Source organism: Hemiscyllium ocellatum, chromosome 10, assembly GCF_020745735.1.
Source record: "Hemiscyllium ocellatum isolate sHemOce1 chromosome 10, sHemOce1.pat.X.cur, whole genome shotgun sequence".
In the NCBI taxonomy this organism is placed as follows: domain Eukaryota; kingdom Metazoa; phylum Chordata; class Chondrichthyes; order Orectolobiformes; family Hemiscylliidae; genus Hemiscyllium; species Hemiscyllium ocellatum.
In genome coordinates, this window is record NC_083410.1 from 38,437,277 (window position 1) to 38,459,352 (window position 22,076).

The following is a 22,076-nucleotide window of genomic DNA, read 5'->3' on the forward strand; positions in this document are numbered from 1 at the left end:
AAGACCAGTTGCCATACCACGCTGCGATGCATCCAGATAGGATAGTTTCTATGGTGCATCTATAAAAATTAGTAAGAGCCTTTGTGGACAGGCCAAATTTCCTTAGCCTCCTGAGGAAGAACTGATGTTTTTGTGCTTTTTTGACCATCACATCAACACGGGTGGACCAGGACAAATTGTTGGTGATCATTACTCCCAAGAACTTGGTACCCTCAACCATCTCCACCTCAGCACAATTGATACATACAGGGGCATGCCCTCCACTCTGCTTCCTGAAGTCAATGACCAGCTGTTTCATTTTACTGATATTGATGGAGAGATTGTTGTCTTTATGCTATGCCGCTAAGCATTCAGTCACTTTGAGCCATTTTCTTTTAGCTAAATATCAGTTTCATCAGGTTTTTGGGAAGATTCCTCACCACGAGGCTTAGTGAGATCTCTCGTCATACCTTACCAAACTTGTCTCATTAGTTACCATCCTCCCTAATTGTCCCCATCTTACCATTTGCCATTCAGAAGAAATCACCACTGCTGGGATGACAATTCTGGTATCAATACCATCTTTTACAGCAATTGCACATCCGGACAAGCATTGTTAATCTGGAACTGCTCTGCATGGTTCCTAACATTTGCCCCTGACATGGTAGGCTATGGGAATTTGGCACCCCACTTAGCGGCACTGACCTTGAGGTTGTGCTGGATGGAGTTGGTGCAGGGGCAGGTTGTCCTTTCCCCCCAGGACTGGCAGTGGAGGCCACAACACCAGACAATGCCAGGCTGGTCAATGGTTGTCATCCAGAACAGTTCAGCCTCAGCCATCTGGAAGAATGCACAGTATTGCAGGAGGAAGGTCACTGACTTTCATTCTGGCAGCATTTTCTCTCTATCATACTCACTCTATCTATGTTACTGCACCCACATCCCACCAAGGCCCACCACTCTCACTGTTGCTTACAGTGTCTTCCTTCACTTGACGTCACCTACCCCAACAGCCAACACCACTAATTCTGCATGCCGTCCGTGCCCCTACTCACTGACTCAGGGCACTTGTCTGTCTGCACCAAATTAAACAACTGTCTCACTTATTTTCATCTATTTCAATAGCTGTCTCTGTCTGATTTCAGGAGGGAAATAACCTATAATAGGGTGGAAAGATCAAGATGGGTGGTGGGTTATCTGAATATTTGACTTCCCACCAGTTATGAGAAAAAGACTTTGACTGTGATCACCCTGAGCAGCTGCCTGATCGTGTTCAAGAAACTGGTCTGGTAACAGAGGCTGCTTTTGACTCACTGTGCCTAGACTCTCTGAGCTAAGACTAAGGTTATCTCCCTTAACTTAACTGAGGTTTTCTGACAATAATGACGAGCTTCCTGTCTTAGGGTCTGTGCTAAATGGCACAGCAGTACAGTGAACCTGGTAAACCTAGATGAGGGAGAAAAGCAATGGTTGGCAAGGCAAGACAGGTGAAGGAGAGATACAATGCAGGTCCAGTTATTCTCAGTGAGTGAGTGAGTGCTAACAGAACAAGTGAACAGGCCAGAGATGCAGCCTGATCCTGTCCATGAGTGTGAGGTCAAGGCCTCCTTACTGCAGTATTACAATGCTAAGTGCTGGTAGGGCCCCAGGCACAGCATCAAAGTGCAGAAGCCTACTGCGAGCAGATTGGAGATGTGCCATGAAGTTTCTTACAGGCTGACACATGTCAAATGTCAATGTTCAATGATGTGGGGTGCATATAGTTGATTCCTATGGAACATGCCCTGAGATGTTGGTGCCCAGTGTCCAACGTGGAGGTTCTTTGGAGCAAGTGGCAAGCTGAAGTTGCCAGGTACCCACTTTGACTTCTGTGTCCAGAAATCTTGGTGCCTAGCTTGTTCAGCACTTTGAGAAGCTACATATAATAAGCTAAAATGTACTTTTATTAAGGTCAATGGCAAACAATAACCCCTTTAATAGGCAACTCACTGTTGTTTAGTGAGACTCTTGCCTGAACACCTGAAACTTGGGTAAAGATACAGTGGGTTGCTCCTGACATCAAGACATGCCTCACTGGACTTCTCATGTGATTCTGCCTTATTTCCTGTCATAGTCCACATTGTCCAGGCTCCTATAAGATTCTGTTCAAGTTTCTCTGATATGTCTCACCTTAATCCTAATGTGTTTTTCCAAATATTTTCAGTCCTTGCAATAAATTACATTTAATTTGTATTTCCATCTTCCCATCTTTTGCTTTCCTGTCTGCAAGAATCATAAAGATTCTTTGATGGATTTAATTCTCAACAGTTTTTCCTATTTAAATGCCACAGATCCCCTGCACAGTCACTGCATGGGGTGTGATACTTGAAAACAATCTCCACCAACAAGAATGTGAAAATTAGTTTGGCAAACTGCATGTGGGATAAATCTTGAAAAATAGTCAGGGCCACTCACAGCCAAATCAGAGCCAATTTCTTGAACAAAATCCATAATGCGCTTTTTAACTTTGTGTTAATGTTTCATGTGTTAACACAAGAACTTGACTTTCCTTTTTGTATACACCTGCAAAAGCTTGTTAGTCAATAGTGACCTACATGCAAAATGAACATAGCAGAATTAATAGCCTGTTTCTTGGTATTCATTTCTTTATTGAATTTATTGCAAGTGTATTGAGCAGGATATAAAATATGCTATCCAGTTTACGATCATCCAAATTGTATAAATGCCCAATATAATCTCCACTGAGTCTGCAAGGTTATATTTGTTCCCAAACTCTGCTCAGGAACTCATAATTTAGCATATGCATTATTTCATCATCCCTTTTCCCAGTTTAAAGATTGTCAGTTCAGCAGCCTCTTGCAATTGTTGGGGCTGCAAGCAGTGTCTGGCCCCTCAATGACTTCGCAAAGGTCCATTAACATTCTCTTTACCTCTATACTGTAAGATCCAAAGGAAAATCAATTAAAGTCACCTCTTTTATAATTTCATATTAACCCTTGATTAATCCTTTGCATCGAATTGTTCACAAATTTCTTCCAATATGTTCGATCACCAAGGAAGTGATCGCTGAGGACATATGATTGAGGATTAGCAGGAGAAATTAGCCACTAGAAACCACTTTTGCATTATAGAGCCCACTGATTGCCCACTCAGCTTTGACTGCTCATGGTGACAGTGGGCACTTTTAGACAATTTCCAATTGGCAAAGGCCACCGTGCAGCTCGCCACAGCAATGGAGTCAGCAAGACAATCCAGGCTGCAGGCTCTGTGCAGTTCCAGCAATGTCTCACATTGTTCACTGTCTAAACAAGAAGGCAGACTTAAGCAACACAATCTTGCTTTTGCTAAAGCTATTGCTTAGCTCTGTTAAAATGCAGTGCTGAATAAATAATTATATAATCCCATATTAGGTGCTGCACAAGATTATCCACAACCTAGGTAAAATTTATTTATTGAAATCTAAGAATGTGGTTTCTCGTGTTCACAGCTAAAACCAGTGTAATAGGAGTAGTAATCTGATAGAAAATATAATGTCTGGACTTTTATTCTACGTTTGATCTGAGATTAGCTAGCTCAAGTTTAGTTATTAAAGACATCAAAGGATTTCAATTTATAACCGTCAAGGCGTATATCCAGGTAGTATTGAGGAGGCGGGGAGGCTACAGAAGGATTTGGACATGTTAGCAGAGTGGGCAAAGAAGTGGCAGATGGAGTACAACGTGGGAAAGTGTGAGGTTGTGCACTTTGGTAGGAAGAATAGAGGCATGGACTATTTTCTAAATGCCGGAGAAAAGTCACAAGTCTGAAGTGCAAAGAGATTTAGGAGTTTTAGTCCAGAATTCTCTCAAGGTAACCTTGCAGGTTGAATCAGTAATTAGGAAGGCAAATGCAATATTGGCATTTATTTTGAGAGAATTTGAATATAAAAGCAGGGATGTACTTCTGAGGCTCTATAAGGCTCTGGTCAGACCACACTTGGAGTATTGTGCTCAGTTTTGGGCCCCATATCTTAGGAAGGATGATCTGGCCCTGCAGTGGGTTCAGAGGAGGTTCATGAGAATGGTTCCAGGAATGAAAAGCTTGACATATGAGACATGTTTGAGGACTCTGGGTCTATATGTGATGGAGTATTAGAAGGACGAGGGGGAGATCTCATAGAAACATACAGAATACTGAATGGCTTGGACAGAGTGGATATTGGGAAGATGTTTCCATTGGTAGGGGAGACTGGGTCCCGAGGGCACAGCCTTAGAGTAAAGGGAAGACCTTTTGCAACAGACAGAAGGAGAAACTTCTTCAGCCAGAAAGTGGTGAATCTATGGAATTCATTGCCAGAGAAGGCTGTGGAGGTCAGATCATTGAGTATATTTAAGACTGAGACAGATAGGTTCTTGATTATGAAGGAGATTAAGGGCTACGGGGAGAAAATGGCAGAATGGGGTTGAGAAACTTATCAGCCATATTTGAATAGCAGAGCAGACTTGATGGGCTGAATGGCGTAATTTCTGCTCCTATATCTTAGGGTTTTATGGTCATTGCTTAATTTTCAAACAGCTTATCTGTTTACTTTTGGGCTGACTTTGCTGTACTCTCGGTAACAACCAGTTGGTCACACCTGAAAGTGCTATAGGAAGTTTCTGTTCAGGGGAGTGTGTGTAATACTTTATAGCTAATCATCTGATGGCATTATCCAAGGTGATGACAACTCTGCCACATGTGAGGCAGGTGGTGCTTGAAGGGTTGTGTAAATGGGTTGTTGAAAATTTGTCATTCCATCTGACACCTTGGCTTTGCCTCTGCAGGCTCTCTTTGTGATCTGATTAAATGTTGCTTTGTCAGGCCCACATGTGCACATGTCCAATCTTTTCAAAGACAGCTGAAAGATTTTAGTAAGATGAGGTCAGAAGGAAATTGTTAAACTGCTTAATGTGACAGACAGAAGAGATTTCAGAGAAGTGAAGATGTTGATTCAGTTAACTATTGAACCATCCTCTCGAACAAGAAAATTATTTAATATTATACAATCCATACTAACAGTTTCACTTAAAATTTCCTGGGAAATCTTTAATCCTGACTCACTCTGGGTTTATGGCCCCTGACTGAATCAGTGGATTTTGGATGTTTGTGTTATAACCTATTTGGCTTTTTCCACATTCAGTGAGCCAGTGACTGGTTTATGAATACCACTCCCCCTATCATGGATTGTAGACACAAGGGATCATTCAATAATCTCAAAATAAGCTGATATGTTTGGTTTTAATGAAATTAGGATGAAACAAATGATTGCCATTATCTGCAGGAGAAAGGATTGCAGACACTGGAGATCAGAGTCAAAAAGTGTGGTGCTAGAAAAGCACAGCTGGTCAGGCAGCATCTGAGGAACAGGATAGTTGGTGTTTCCTGGTGTAAGGAATGTGACCTCCTGATTAAAAGCTTATGCTCGAAATGTCAACTCTCCTGCCCTTTGGATGCTGCCTGACCGGCTGTGCTTTTCCAGCACCATTCTGACTGTCAATATCTGCAGTCAACATTGATGAGATGTGACTAGTTTATCTCGCTCTAATACACACCTTTCCCTGCAGCTATTGACTTAATTTAAATTTGCAAAAAGTCATTTTGTAATGAAGCACACTATGCTGTAAATCATTTCTAAATCCTTTCCAGAAGTAAGAAAAAAGGATTTTAAAGAAACTAAAACATAGTTGTTCAGGGGTCTGTAAGAAAAGAGTGATCTTTGAGCTGGAATGGATAGGTCTGAGGCTCAATATCAGAACTTGCATCTCATTGAACTGAGCCCAGAAAGCTGCAAGCACATTCCGTGCAACACACACAACTTGCCAATGAATTAACATTGGAATTCAGGTTACTGCACTGCCAGCAGCAGCCTCAAGGAAATCTTGAGAGTCAGGAAGGTGATTGCCGAGGATGAAGAAGCGGTGATTGGGGGAGGGACCAAAATCTGACAATAGTCTTTGGCAGGGCAGTGGAGCCAGAGGAACATGACTGTTCCTCATAGCTGCAGACTTTAAAAACAAACTTTTTTTTTATTATTGTTGGCCTCTAGTGGTCCTTTTGAGAAATGATTTCACAGCCGCATGCAGTTTCCTGAAGAAGCTGGCCAGGGAAGCACATGTCAGGACTATAAAATCTCACAACAAAAAGATGGGCCATTCAGCCCATCATGCTCATGCTGATACTTTAGCTATCCGGTTCCAATCCCTGTATGTTGTTTCCCATTTCTCTGCAAATGTTTCTTTGTCACATGCATGTCCCCTTATTTTTCTGAACATTACATTGAATCTGCATTCTGTCACCATTTAGGACACTACATTCCAAGCCATAAAAATTACTGCCTAAGAAAGTTGCTTCTGATCTGCTAATCCCACGACTCCTCTTTTTCCGCCTTTCCCAATATGGTGACCGGTTCACTTATCGTCATGCACAAACCATCCACCATATTGAGTACTTAGGAACCACTTTAGCCTTTTCACAAACCAACAATTTCTATGCTTCCGTATTTTACTGTCTGAGACAATTGCTGGGACTCGGTAAAAGAATACATTCTTCCCATTTGATATTCAGGGACATTCCTGAATGTTCCGAATAACCAAATCAATGAAGGTGAAATTCCTAGATACACCTGTGTGGGCTCTCTACCAATCTTCTGCTGGCCAATCAAAGAGACTTCGGAGGAAATTCTCAACAGATTTCAATTGCAAATCTTGCACGTGGAATTTTGTTTTGCCAACTGAATAATGTACTTTAGCATTTTCGAAACCACTTCTTTCAGGTTTAAAAAGTATAAAACCATTCTCTTATCATTATTATTTTTCACTGGGACACAGGATAGGTGGCATTCACATGAACCTATAAGCTTGTGGATATCATATCTTGGATGTCTCACTGAAGGTAGTGTGAAGATTTGCTTCATAGAATGTGACTCTGAGCTGTTACCTCAAAGTATTAGTTTCTTTCTTTTATACAGTAGATACCTCATCTGATCCTTCCTGACCTCATTTGTTTTCTTTATTCATTCAAAGGATGAGGGCGTCGCTGGTTAGGCAGCATTTATTGCCAATCCTAATTGCCCAGAGGTCAGTTAAGAGTCAAACATCTTGCTGTGGGTTTGGAGTCACATGTAGGCCAGGTAAGGACGGCAGTTTCCTTCCCTAATGGACATTAGTGAACCAGATGGGTTTTCCTGACAATCAGCAACAGATTCATGGTCATCGTTAGACTCTTAATTCCAGATTTTTTTTTATTGAGTTCAAATTCCACCATCTGTCTTGTTGGGTTCCAAACCTAGGTCCCTGGAGCACTATCTGGGTCTCTGGATTAACAATCTAGTAATAATACCACTGGGCCATTGCCTCCCCCTACTCATGCATCACTTGTTATTTTTGTTTTCATAAAAATATTTGTAATTCATAGCAATAAAACTTATCCTATGAAATTCTTTTTGTAGGAGAAGTTTGTAAAAATGATCATTTTGACTTTGATTTGGGGAAATAAAAATGAATGTTTAATTTTGAACAAGTCTTGAAACCATTATTGACTGTGAGTTCTGAATGTTGTTTTATTGAAATTGTAGAGTTACTGATATTTCCATTCATTGTGATTTCTGCTTCCATGTGCAAAGGACTGAAAAAAGTGTGGAATCCATTTAGAAATATGAATATGAACATCCATCCAGCTTCTGCACTCTCAAACCACAAATCCCACCTTGGCTGGAATGATATGTTTCTTAAATGATGTCAGAATTTTCAGCTACACCACTGAAGCCAGTGCACTGACTCTCAACTGCCTCAGGTAATAAGCTGAAGCTCTTGGGTTTATATTGATGGAGAGGTGGAGGGTAGGATTCAGGCATGCCACCATCCTGATGAATTAGGTGCCCCTAGTATTTTTAAGTTAGCCACAAGGGAAGCCATAAAAATTCCAGCAGACGTGTTTGGAAAATACAGTGAAGGATAGAAAAGACTGGCAATGTATTGATCAAGGTGGATGTAATCACTCTGAAGTGAGAGGATATTCTTGAGGGGTCAAATTAGAATTTATTTGGTTTGGGTAGGAAACAATAAACATACTAGTACACTGCTGGGCATATTCTGTAGCCTGTCAATTAACAGGAAAAAAGAGCAAATTTTCAGGGAAATTACAGAGAGGAGAAAATTCTATCAACTGTATCTTAAGCGTTTCTGGCTGAGTGCAAGTTTCGTTGAGTTTTTTAAGGTTTTTGTTTTGCAGTGAAGCCCAATGAGTTTTCTCACTGTTTCTTACCAAACTTGCCTCATTAACAATCTGTCCAATAGCAGCCTCCAAACCTGATTTCTCATTTCAGGAGGTAAACAGCCTACAGTCGAGTAGAAAGAGTCAAGATGGGTGGTGGGAGCTCAAGTTCAGTTCCTCACCCCTTATGTGGACAGCATCCTGACTGGGATCACCTGAGCAGCTGACTGACTGTGTCCAAGCCACTGGACTGATATCAGAGGCTGCCCTGGACTTATTGTGCCAGCACTCAATAAGCAAAGACTGTCTCCCTTGACTTGACTGAGGCCTACTGACAACCATGACAACTTTCTTGGCTAATCTATGCAGTAAATGGCAAAACAGGAAGAAGTAATGTGAACCAAAACCAGAGATCGCTGGAAAAACTCAGCAAGTCTGGCAGCATCTGTGGAGAGAAATTAGAGTTCACTTTTCAGGTCCAATGACCCTTCCTCAGAAACAGTTCTGAAGAACAATCACTGGACCCGAAACATTAACTCTGATATCTCTCCAAAGATGCTGTTAGACCTGCTGATCTTTAACAGCAATTTCTGTTTTTGTTTCTGAAGTAGTGAGCCTGATATCTCTGGCTAAAGGGACAAAGTGCAAAATGGCAAGGCAATAAATGGTAGGAATTCTGTAAAAGTCCAGGTCAGTAAGTGTGAATGTGCACTATGACAGAAAGTGAAGAGTCCGCAGATGCAGCCTGCTCCAAGCTGTGAGCTGGGTGTGTGCCCCTGAGCACAAAGTGTCTCTGCAATAACATTACAATGATGGTTGTCAGTACAGCCTGAGGTGCAGTGTTAAAGTGCAGAAGCACACTGTAGTGAATTGAAGATGTGCGTTAAAGACTGCTTAAGGCTGTTTTGGAAGGCTGGCACATGTCAATGGACATGATTAAGTCTACGTTTTTTTTACAACCTTTGATCTGTACGTCCCTGCTTACCTTGATCTGCTTGTACTGCTCGTAAACAAAACTTTTCACTTCAGTACACGTGACAATTAATCAATCAAACATGGGGTCTGAGTAACCGATGCCCATGCACATACCCTGAGGTGTTGGTGTTCAGTGTTCAATATGGAGGCCCTTAGTCTCAACTGACAAGCTGAACTTGTCAGGCACCTGTTTTGACTTCCATGTCAAGAAGCCTCAACATACTGCTTTTTCCGTAAGCGTTTGGTCAGATTGGGAAGTGATTAATATTGAGGTGAGTCATGGCAGGAAAGATAAAGTGGCTATAGTCTTACCAGACCGTAGGGCTGCTCACACATTAGCGAAAGATGACTGATGCTGATTTAACCTGGCAATCATCATGCCTCAGACAAAGGGACAGGTTGAGAAGAAGAATCCTTCATGGTAAACTCAGCCAGTGCAAGAATTGAAAAATCATACTGTTGGCATCATTTTGTATTGCAAATCAGTCTTTCAGCCAAAATTACAGCATTAATAAGGTATGTAATAAGCTATAATTCCTATATTTGGCAGCTCATTGCTGCTTAAATAGCAGCAAATGGTCATTTAGGGATCAGTAATCAGTATCTTGCTGCTTAGATTATCAATAGAAAAAGGGCAGAAACAATCGGGAGTAACAAGTATTTATTTGGAGGAGTGATGATTACCCACTGGTGAGAGTAGATCTGTGCTGGTTAAGTTTGAATCAAAGACTGACAGGCAGAACAGACATGGAAGAATGGCCTGACATTAAAGAGGTGGTGGTTTGGTTACAGTTGAGTTACATTTCCATGAAAATCAGAGCTCTCTAGATGAAGGGCCGAAGACAGAGAGCATGGCTGACATTTGAAATGAATCCTTGACATACGTCTTTACTGAAAAACAAGATGCATCCTAAATCCTGTTGAAAGAGCAGATAGTTGAGATACTAAATGGGTTAAAATTGATGGAGAAGAGCTATTAGAAACACAAGCTGGACTTGAGGTTGATAAAGGTCCAGCACCACATGGGATATACCTGAGGCTGCTGAGGGATATAATGCAGACCGTAAATTATAATCTCCAATTCTCTTTGGGTATAAAGCAATTCCAGGGGTCTGGCAAACTGCAAATATTACATTCTTGTTCAAAAAGGTATGCGATATCAATGTTAAGAACTCCAGGACTCTAAGCTTAACCTCAGTGGTAGAAAAACCTTTGAAAATGATAATTGGGAACAAAGTTAGCAGTAATTTGGAGAAGTATAGATTAATTCAGGAAAGATAAGATGGACAAGTTAAAATCAAACCTTTTTCACCAAATTGCTTGAGTGTTTTTGAAGAGGTGTCAGAGATGATTGATGAAGGAAGCAAGGTTGATGTAGTCTATGTGGTCTTCCAGAAGGAGGTAGCACATAAATAACTTGTTATAAAGTTGAAGCACATAGAAAAAAAAGGCAGTCCAGTACAAATACACATTTGGCTGAGTGACAGGAAACTGTAGCCACAAATTGCAGTTTTTCAGATTGGAGGCATGTACATACTGATCTTCTCTAGGCATCAAAACCAGAACAAATAATTTTCTTATTAACAACCTAGACCCAAGTGCGAGGGACAGAATTTGAAAATTTGCAGATGTCAAGTAACTTGAAAGCATTATAAACTGTGAGGAAGATACAGACAGGTTGGTGGAATGGTCAGACACATGACAGGGGAAATTCAATGTAGAAAAGTGGAAAACAATACTTTCTGGAAAAGGAAAAAAAATTAAAGGATACATTTCTAAAGTGGATGCAGGAACCTCGAGAGATCTGTTGGTATATATACACAAACTGTTGGCGGTAACAGGGCAAAGTGTATAAAAAGGCCTGTTTTTGATGCTATGTTTTACAAATAGAGACACACTGTACAACAGCAAAGGGTTATGTTGAACTTTTGTAACATATTGATTTGGCCTTGTGCCCACTTCTCAAGGAAGTTACAAAGTCTTAAGTGAAGTTACAGAATAGATTTGCAACAATGATTCCAGGGATAAGGATCTTCAATTGAAAGGATAGCTTTGAGAAGTTGGGATTGTTCTTATCGAGTCGTATAGCACGGGAACAGACCCTTTGTTCCAACCAGTCCGTACCAAACGTAATCACAAATGAAACTAGCCTCACCTGCCTGCTCCTGGACTACATCCTTCCAAACCTTTCCTATTCATGTACTTTTCCAAATATCTTTTATACATTGTAACTGTACCCACATCCACCAATTCCTGAGGAAGTTCATTCCACACACGAACCACCCTCTGTTTAAAATATTTTCCCCAATATCTTTAATCTCTCTCCTCTCACCTTAAAAATGTGTCCCCTAGTCTTGAAATCCCCCATCCTTGGGAAAAGACAAATGCCATTAACTTTATCTATACCCCTCGTTACTTTATAAACTTCTATAAGATTGCCTTCCAGTGAAAAAAGTCCCAACCTTTCCAGCCTTTCTTTATACAGATAGTTCTCCTGTAAGGTCGTAATTGTGATGCTGTGAAATCTTGCTTAATAGAAAATTGCTCAATATAAATAATGGGGCTTATGGGAAAGTGGGGTTAGGGACAGACCAGCAAGAAAATCACTCTTGATCGCTCAAAAATCACCCAAAGGTTTAACACAAAATATAGCGCAGCCTGAATGAAGGTTGGAATCATACTAATTATCAAAAAACAAAATAAATTTAACAGAGTACATTTTAAAAATGTGAAAAAGCTGCTTTCTGTACAGTACCTCTCAGAAAAAGCTGCTCTGTCGGCAGTTGACATCGGCGCTATTGCCAACGGAGGTAAGTGTTCTTGAAAAACAGTTCCGCAATTCTTTAGGGAAGTTATAGCCAATTGCACTGCCAAAACGCACGTTATCCCAGAACTACCCATAACTCAAGCCCTCCATTCTCGGCAAATTCTGGGAAATCTCTTCTGAACCCTCTCCAGATTAATAATATCTTTCTTCTAACTGAACGACCAGAACTGGACACTGTATTCCAGAAAATGCCTCACAAATGTCCTATACAACCTCAACATGGCTTCCCAACTCCTATACTCAAAGGACTGAGCAATGAGGGTAAGCATGCACCTTTTTAACCATACTGTCTATATGTGATGCAAAGACCTTAGAAAAGCTGTAAAGGAGATTTCTTTAAAGTTATTCAAGATCATGAGGCGCCTATTCAGGATAAATATAGAGAAATTATTCTCATTGGTGGATGGATGAAGAGCCAAAGGTTTAAAGCTGATAGACAATAGAAGAAAGATGACATGTGGAGCATATGTTTTATGCTTTGAGTGGTTAAGTTCTGGGTTATGTTGCTTGAGAGGGTGGTGAAGGCAGATACAATTATGGCTTTTAAAAAAGACTTGGATAAGCACCTGAAGAGAAAAATTTTGTGACAGTTAAGAGGAAAAGCTGGAGTTATAGGGCAAGCAAAACTGCCTCTTGCCAAGAGCCAGCAGGTGGCCTCCTTCTGTACTGTAACCATTCTGTGGGTAGAATGTAATCAAGATGACACGGATTTCATCTCCCTGGACAGCCAGCAAGAAACCTGCATTGCCTCCTTATGGAAGGCCTGCCTCATTATGTGCTGGTCAAAGACTAACCTGGTTACTGATGGATCTTGCCCAAGATTAAGGACACTGTGCAGGAATCCCCCCTCTAGAGCTGATGGTCACTCAGAGACTGGAGTTTTTTGTTTCCATCAGCATCAATCGGTCAGTGATGGCAGTTGCTGGCAATGTACGCACTAGAGGCCTACAATCAGCAAAGAATGCAAGCCACAGTGAATGAGGATGGGATAGAGATTGGCAGGGTAGGGAGGGCATCACTGGCTTGAGGATAGAAGATTGGAAGAAAGAGTAATGGGATGGCTCTCAGTACATAACTTTCTGAATGCTGGGTCGCTCTGTTTGACACAAGCCTACCAAGGAGGGCCCAACATACCAGGTTATATTTTTGGGGTCCTTATGTGATGGTCACTTTGCCCACTATGGTTGAATACCAGAAATGTTGGTTTGAGTTAATTGTCCGCCTAAGGGTCTCAATTAATGGTTTGGGTGGGAAAGTTTCCACTGCAGACTTGATTAGGATACAAGTAAAAAGTGAGGTCTGCAGATGCTGGAGATCAGAGCTGAAAATGTGTTGCTGGTTAAAGCACAGCAGGTTAGGCAGCATCCAAGGAACAGGAAATTCGACGTTTCGCGCCAGAGCCCTTCATCAGGAATGAGGAGAGGGTGCCAGGCAGGCTCAGATGAAAGGTAGGGAGGAGGGACTTGGGGGAGGGGCGATGGAGATGTGATAGGTGGAAGGAGGTCAAGGTGAGGGTGATAGGCCGGAGATGGGGTGGGGGCGGAGAGGTCAGGAAGAGGATTGCAGGTTAGGAGGGTGGTGCTGAGTTCAAGGGAATCGACTGAGACAAGGTGGGGGGAGGGGAAATGAGGAAACTGGAGAAATCCGAGTTCATCCCTTGTGGCTGGAGGGTTCCCAGGCGGAAGATGAGGCGCTCTTCCTCCAACCGTCGTGTTGTTATGTTCTGGCGATGGAGGAGTCCAAGGACCTGCATGTCTTCGGTGGAGTGGGAGGGAGAGTTAAAGTGTTGAGCCACGTGGTGGTTGGGTTGGTTGGTTCGGGCGTCCCAGAGGTGTTCCCTGAAGCGTTCTGCAAGTAGGCGGCCCGTCTCCCCAATATAGAGGAGGCCACATCGGGTGCAGCGGATGCAATAGATGATGTGTGTGGAGGTGCAGGTGAATTTGTGGCGGATATGGAGGGATCCCTTGGGGCCTTGGAGAGAAGTAAGGGAAGAGGTGTGGGTGCAAGTTTTGCATTTCCTCCCTCGTCAGGTCCACACCCCCCACCAACCCAACCTCCACTCCCGGCACCTTCCCCTGCAACCGCAGGAAATGCAAAACTTGTGCCCACACCTCCTCCCTTACTTCTCTCCAAGGCCCCAAGGGATCCTTCCATATCCGCCACAAATTCACCTGCACCTCCACACACATCATCTATTGCATCCGCTGCACCCAATGTAGCCTCCTCTATATTGGGGAGACGGGCCGCCTACTTGCAGAACGTTTCAGGGAACACCTCTGGGATGCCCGAACCAACAAACCCAACCACCCCATGGCTCAACACTTTAACTCTCCCTCCCACTCCACCGAAGACATGCAGGTCCTTGGACTCCTCCATCGCCAGAACATAACAACACGACGGTTGGAGGAAGAGCGCCTCATCTTCCGCCTGGGAACCCTCCAGCCACAAGGGATGAACTCGGATTTCTCCAGTTTCCTCATTCCCCCTCCCCCCATCTTGTCTCAGTCGATTCCCTTGAACTCAGCACCGCCCTCCTAACCTGCAATCCTCTTCCTGACCTCTCCGCCCCCCACCCCCTCTCCGGCCTATCATCCTCACCTTGACCTCCTTCCACCTATCACATCTCCATCGCCCCTCCCCCAAGTCCCTCCTCCCTACCTTTTATCTGAGCCTGCCTGGCATGCTTTCCTCATTCCTGATGAAGGGCTCTGGCCCGAAACGTCGAATTTCCTGTTCCTTTGATTAGGATACAGCCAGGAAAGATGCCGTTGATATCTTGATACCCACCCGATACTCTGCCACTCGATTAAATAATCCCCCATTTCCAAACTCACTTTGGGAAAGTCCTTTAAGTTTCACCTTGTCATTCTATGCAACTTCTGAGCTGCTTCCTTCATTTCTACCTTCCCTTCGAAATTCAGAATCACTTGCCAATTCAATTGACTTGCATTGCATTTGTGAAGTTGTGTCATCAGCATAAATTAGAAACAGTGGTTCTCTCAACAAAGAATCCTCTCCTACCTTTTCAGCACTTCCCCCATCTTTATATTATTCCTCTAATTGGTACTTGGAATTTTTCATCACAAGCGTTGGGGAGAATTGATCCATGTATGTCTAAATGACAGATCAGTCCAATGATTTGGCACACTCAAACTAAAATGTCTTTCTATGACCTGGCTAAAACTGTGGGAAATTATGGATGGGAATATGACTAAAATTTCTCAGAGGCTGGCCAACAATTATGTTGCTGTAAACATTAACAAAACTAAATCAAATGTATTTAGCTTACTCAAGGTGGTCCTGGGATCAGTCACTTGGCAAAATAACTAGTTTTATCTGCCAGAAAATTAACTGTTAAGGCTTAAATAAAATTAGACAATACACTGAACATCAAGGATCACATTTCCAATCTGATGGGCCAGGTAACAGCAATGTTTAATTGTTGTGAATAAAGCAAATCCTTCTTCATTCAGAGAGCAATAATTGTAATGCAAAACACCCATTTATATCACTCATGATTACGGCCGTTTTGTCTAGCATCATAATCAGCTGTTGCAATATCAAATCTAACCAAATAGGCTACATTTGTTTACCATTCTTCAACCTCAGAGCAAGTGATATTTTCCAAATGCAAAGGTTTACAGCCAGGCGAGGAGAAGCTGCCATCTTTTTAGCCATCTCTCAGTTGGCTGCTCCAAATAGATGTTTTAGCACAGAGTTGCATCATGCTGTAATAAAGAATGTTATGAATTAGATCAAAAATGAAGGCATCGATTAAAAGGTTTTCGTGAATTAAAGAGGATTTTAAATACCTACTGAACCCCAAACTAAATCATAAAATGCACAGTCAAAAATACACACAAAAAAGATGATATGTTTAAAAAGGGACAGAATCTAATACCTCCAGGAAAAAAATAATATCTATCTAGTTTAAATGTCCTTAAGGTGTCAGATTTTTAACCTTGATCTTAATTATTTAGTCAATGGCTCATATCTCCAGGAGTAGCAATGTATATAGATATCTTTAGGTTCTTGCAGCTAAGTGGTCCAACCTGTTTCAGTATTTGTGAAAGTCTCCCACTGATCTTCTGTCATTTTAACCATTAACAGATTTGTCCAGTATGCAATAAAGTCCAAATTCAATCTTTAGATGCTGTAAAATAATGTGGAGAACTTGACAAACAAAAGTGGTTCTTATATGTCTCCAATTCTATGTTTAAAGTGCTGTATTTGCAAAATTCATAAAAATTGCAGTTTAGAAAGTGTGTTCCCTGGGAAAGCAGTAAGGAAGTTTAGTTCTCAGAGGGTTTAGCACTTTGAGATCCTGTTCTCTTACCAGACTGCACAACATACTGTAAAATTGATTCACCATTTAATGGCATACTTTGTTCATATTATGTTATGAAATAGTATGAAATAATGTATTACCACACTAATTATATCTTATCTTCACACTATGTCTCTTGGTTTTTGTTATAAATCAACATTCTTTGACATACAGTTAATGAGTATTTTTTTCTCAATAATCAGCTGGCATTCTTTGGTTTGAATTTTTCATTGTTCTTCCAGCAAAGATTAATTCCCTAATGTCTGTCATGGAGAAGACAGGAAATGAGTGGATAGTCTGTGAAGGATTTTCTTTGTTGTTTCTTTACCATATCAGGATTCTTTTCCATGGGAATTCACTGAACTTGACTTTGAATGTGAATAGAGCTTTTTTATTCCCCCTCCCATTTCTTCTGACATTCCAGCACCATCTCAGTTTCGATCAGAGCCATTGCTGCCACTGTGGCTTGAGGTTACTTACCACTTAAGAGAAAAATGTAGCGAAACTTCATGACAATTTGGTAAAAGAATGTGCTATTGCTTCAAAATATATAAACATTGGTGTCACTTTTTCATTTAAACAACTATTGTATTGGATACAGCCAGTGATGGATGGGATTCCTTGAACCATACAATTACATTGGGAAGGTTGAGTGCTTCTGGAAAAGGGAAAAAAAACAGTAAAACTTGGAACTGACTCATACCGGCTCATCTTGTATACCTGAAAATGGAACTCACATACGTTAATTTCCCAGCTTTACAGTTTTCCTTCACATAAAAGGAAGAATTTTTGCATTAACAAAATATATTTTTAGACACTTTGTACACCAGAATTCTAACATTTGGAATTTAGCCATTAAATTGAAATTTTGGTAAGTCAAGGCTGTACTGCTCAGTACCATCAGCCAAGCACTGTTGATTGTATATTTGTGAATTAAGCTTTGCCTGTTGAGGATGGTCAGGCATAGGGTTGAGATAAGGGTACAAAAAAAACATTGTTCACATTGCTTTAATTTGAATATGGTAAAGCAATACAACAATTGCAAATAATGTGGAGGGAAACTGAACATATTGTACAATGATATTGTTGTCTCAGATCTAAACTGCCAAGGCATTTTCCATTTCTCTTTGCTCACCACATTATACAGTACATGAGCAGACATGCAGACTTTTCATGTCTAATCTGCTGCCATCACATTGCATTGGATTTACTCTCACAATCACATTCTTTCTGATCTTACATCAAATAGTGTCAGTATTCACTTTGTCTATGTTAAGGAACTTGTGTAGAAACACAAGTAGTTTTTTTTTAGCCATTGCACTTCAGAATATGCAATACTTAGAATAAATTTAATGGAGTGTGTTCATGTTTGATTAAGCATTTTGTAGAAACAAATTGGCTTACTGATGATGTTACATTTTTCAATTGTGCAAAGTTTCAACTTGACCTTGTGGTAAAAGGCATCTTGTTAATAAGAATGTCTATTAAGAATTTGAAAGCACAGTAACTAGGTAATCTATATATTCGCAGCCTGTACATTCTATAATCTTTATGAAACAGGAATGATTAGATTTGGGAAGGACAGTTTTATTGACACTGTCATATATTAATGATTTGGATTTATTCTAAGCATAAGAAATCATATGTTTGCTGCAATCTATTCTGTATGATGTTTGAAAAAAAGAAATGTATTCGTTGCATTTTCACAAATTGCAATAAGACAGCTATGGTCATCCATGTAATTATTCCAGTCCTATCATATATCTTCATTAAAAATAAAGCACCAATATGTGTTATTAATTATGATTAATCAAAATGACAAAATGGAGCAGTTGTTAGAGTTAACTATTGACCAACAATTCAACCATAATTCATTACCAGCTTATCTAGACAAGCACTACAAATATCTTCCACCCAGCTAACTCCTTGCTTTGAAAACCCACTCCTTCCATGATGCCTCCCTCTATACGCTGATATTACTTTGCTGCCATCTTATGGCAGGTGACTCCACAACTCTGCCACGTCTGTCTCAGGGTAAGTTAAAGATTACAGAATGGAATTTGATGATAGTTATTTTACATAAGCGGCATTTCAGAGATAAGCCAGAATGGGCCAGGATTCACTATAAAAATGGTGTGACTAACTGCACTCATTGTGATCAAAGCGCACTGCTGCCTCACAGCGCCTGTAGACCCGGGTTCAATTCCTGACTCAGGCGACTGACTGTGTGGAGTTTGCACATTCTCCCCGTGTCTGCGTGGGTTTCCTCCGGGTGCTCCGGTTTCCTCCCACAGTCACAAAGATGTGCGGGTCAGGTGAATTGGCCAAGCTAAATTGCCCGTAGTGTTAGGTAAGGGGTAGATGTAGGGGTATGGGTGGGTTGCGCTTCGGCGGGTCGGTGTGGACTTGTTGGGCCGAAGGGCCTGTTTCCACACTGTAAGTCTAATCTAAGTCTAATCTAATCTAAAAAAAAATTAATATCAGGAGAACAAAAATACATAGCTAACTCTAAAAATCCAGAATTATGTAAAGGTAGTAACTCATTGTCTGGCTTCTATTTGACTCTATTGAACAATGGGCACTTTAATTGTACATATAGTCTAAACTGACCATAAAACATTAGGTCTTGCAACTACCTATCACCTTTCCAGCTATCCTTCCCCCACCCTCCTATTTATTTCTCAGCTCAACTCCCCCCCCCACCCCCACCAAACATTCCTGATGAAGGGCTTATGTCCAAAACGTTGACTCTCCTGCTCCTCGGATGCTGCCTGGTCTGCTGTGCTTTTCCAGCGCCACACTTTTCGACTCTGATCTCCAGCTTCTGCAGTCTTCACTTTCGCCTTGTCCAGTTCAACCTCAGTCGACATTTAATGGCATAGTAAGGCTTAATTATTATTGAATAGTCATGCAGATGTTCTAACTGAACTGTTACAAGTATAGAAGGTTTTAATACTTCTTAGAAATTTTGAAACGTAAAATGTTTTAAACATTTTTATATCTTTTCCCGACTCTTTTAATATATTTCTTTCTTTCTCTTTAACTCACATTCTGTAACTATTTTCCTAATTCGCTACTTTAACTTATACTTCCTGGTTTAGTCAGTGATGTTCATTAACTATGCCTGATTGCAATTGATTAAGTAAACATTTACGTTCCGATGTCCTATGGAGGCTGCAGCACCATTTGAACCTCTCATTTTTGGCAATACCCAATGCAAAAGATAAGAGAATTTAAATGTGCATGGATACGTTTAACACAGTGGATTCTACTTACTTAATAGCAAAGGTCTTTTCCATAAGGTGGGTGAGTTCAATCTAGTGGGCATATTTTTAAAGTGAGAGGGGAAAGATTTAAAAAGGGCATGGGGGCAATTTTTTAGTGCAGTGAGTGGTTATGTGTGGAATGAACTGCCAGGAGGAAATGATGAATGCAGGTACAGTTACAGCATTTAAAAGACATTTGGATATGTACATGAATAGGAAAGGTTTGGAAGGATATGGGTCAAATGAAGGCAAGTGGGAGTGGTTTAGTTTGGAAACCTGGTTGGCGTGGTCTAGTTGGACCAAAGGGTGTGTTTCCATGCTGTATGACTCTATGAGTAAGTGGTGTAAATGTATCCAGTAAAATCATCAGTGATATCTGCTGTTCAAAAATAACAAGAAAATTATGAGATAAAGGTTTAGAGAGGGAAGATGACCACATGAGAGACCAACCTTTGCCATGTCCTTCAGAGCTGATTACACAGCCTGACCAAGTTTAACTGAACAGGTAGGACCTGGTCCTAGCCTGTTGTGAGGAGTGATTTAGATAAGGATTGAGGCAAAGACTTAATGTTTTGATTGGTAGACTAATTAATGTAAGAATCAGCAGTTTTATAACAAACAAGTGGTGTTTTAATCGCATTCAGCCACACAGCACCTTTTACATCTTTAGTATATTTTGGGAATAAAGTTGCCTTGAATTTGTGTATTGATTCTGGCTGATTTTGCTTGTCTCAATGTATATAGTACTCAAGTACTACAAATACAGTACTCAAGTAAAACAAGTTTATGGAGAAACTGGCTGTGGTGTCCAAAGAATGGACGGCATTGATGTCTCTGGATGGACTTTGATAAGCATTAGCCAGTGGTTGCTCTGAAGTCGAATTCCACAAGCGTTGTATTCCTAAATATCCAGCAAAGCCTGGATTAAGACGGCAGCTGCCCCACATCACAGCCAGGATTTAAGTGGGTGAATGAGGATAGAGACAGCTGATCAGTAATTGGAATACACATCAGGTCTGGGAGTCAGACAAATAAAACAGCCCAGTTTTGAAGCTCAGCTAGTCATAGAGGAAGGGTAAAATCGATCAGACAGCCATGAGGGGGTGAGTCATTTATCTCTTGTGCATTGGACTCAGATGGACTGGATGAGAATTTAGTGTAAGCTGGACCCCGACCCCAGTCGCTTTCCTAGCCATTAAGCAGACCCCAGAGAACAGGAGAGCAGACTGCTCAGCGTGAGAGGAAACCCTCAGGAAATATCTGTAAAGCAAGTGAGCTAAATACTACACTAAAGTGGTACTGGGTTTGAAGAGCAAAGTTGCCGGGGTGGGGGGTGTGGGGGGGGGGGGGGGGGGGTGGAGGGTGTTAAGTAAACAAGGCCCCAAATTAAATAAGGCTACAGCGATAGTCAGCAGTGTGGAACAAGTAAAAAGGAGAGATGTAGAAAATGTAAAGCTTAAAGAAGAAATAAGGAATGCAAAGATCAGAATCGAGCAAATGCAGGTCAAAATTCAAGAGCAGGAACAGAGAAACCAGGTGGACTTGCTGTACATGGGCCAGTTTCTGGAGAGAAGGAGAACAAAGTTTGGGATGGCACAGTGGCTCAGTGGTTAGCACTGCTGCCTCACAGCACCAGGGACCTGGGTTTAATTCCAGCCTCGGTCAACTGCCTTTGTGGAGTTTGCACATTCTCCCCGTGTCTATGTGGGTTTCCTCCAGGTGCTCCGGTTTCCTCCCACAGTCCAAATGTGTAGGTTAGGTGAATTGGCTGTGCTAGATTGCCCATAGTATTCGGGGCTGTGTGAGTTAGGTGTATTAATCAGGGGTAGATAGAGGGTAGGGAGAATACATCTGTGTGGGTTATTCTTCGGAGGGTCGGTGTGAAATTGTTGGGCCAAAGGGACAAAAAGTTGTTTCCGCTCTGTAGGGATTCTTAAAAAATGTGTAAAAATGTGTAATCCACAATCATGACATGGCCCAAAAAGCCAGGACTGAGCTAGCTGAGAAATGAAGTAATATGCAGGCGGTGGTCATGGCTCTTTGCCAAGCAAAACAAGAGAGTAAAGGCTGTGCTTCACATCACTTGAAGTGCTAGCATGAGATTGATAGATTCAAGTCCCAACTTGCAGTCCAGAAAAGGAAACTCTATGCCTTTAGAAATGTAGTGGCAGAGACAATAGCAGGTGGCATTTAGATGGACTAAGAATAAAGAGCTATGGACTATGTGCAGGCAGTTGGGTTTAGGTTCAAACAGCATCATAGTCGATACAGACATCTTGGGCTGAAGGGTCTGCAGTACAATGCTCTAAGTTCTGTCTCTGGCCACCACGATGCCTCAGTGTCTCCAGTGTTTTCTTTCCAGTACATCATTTTGAAAGGAAGCTGGAAGGCTATTGTACATGAATAAATAATCCATGAGGTGCTGTTGGGACCAAACTATGTGATCTTGGCCACCTTGGTGAGTTTTTGGTCT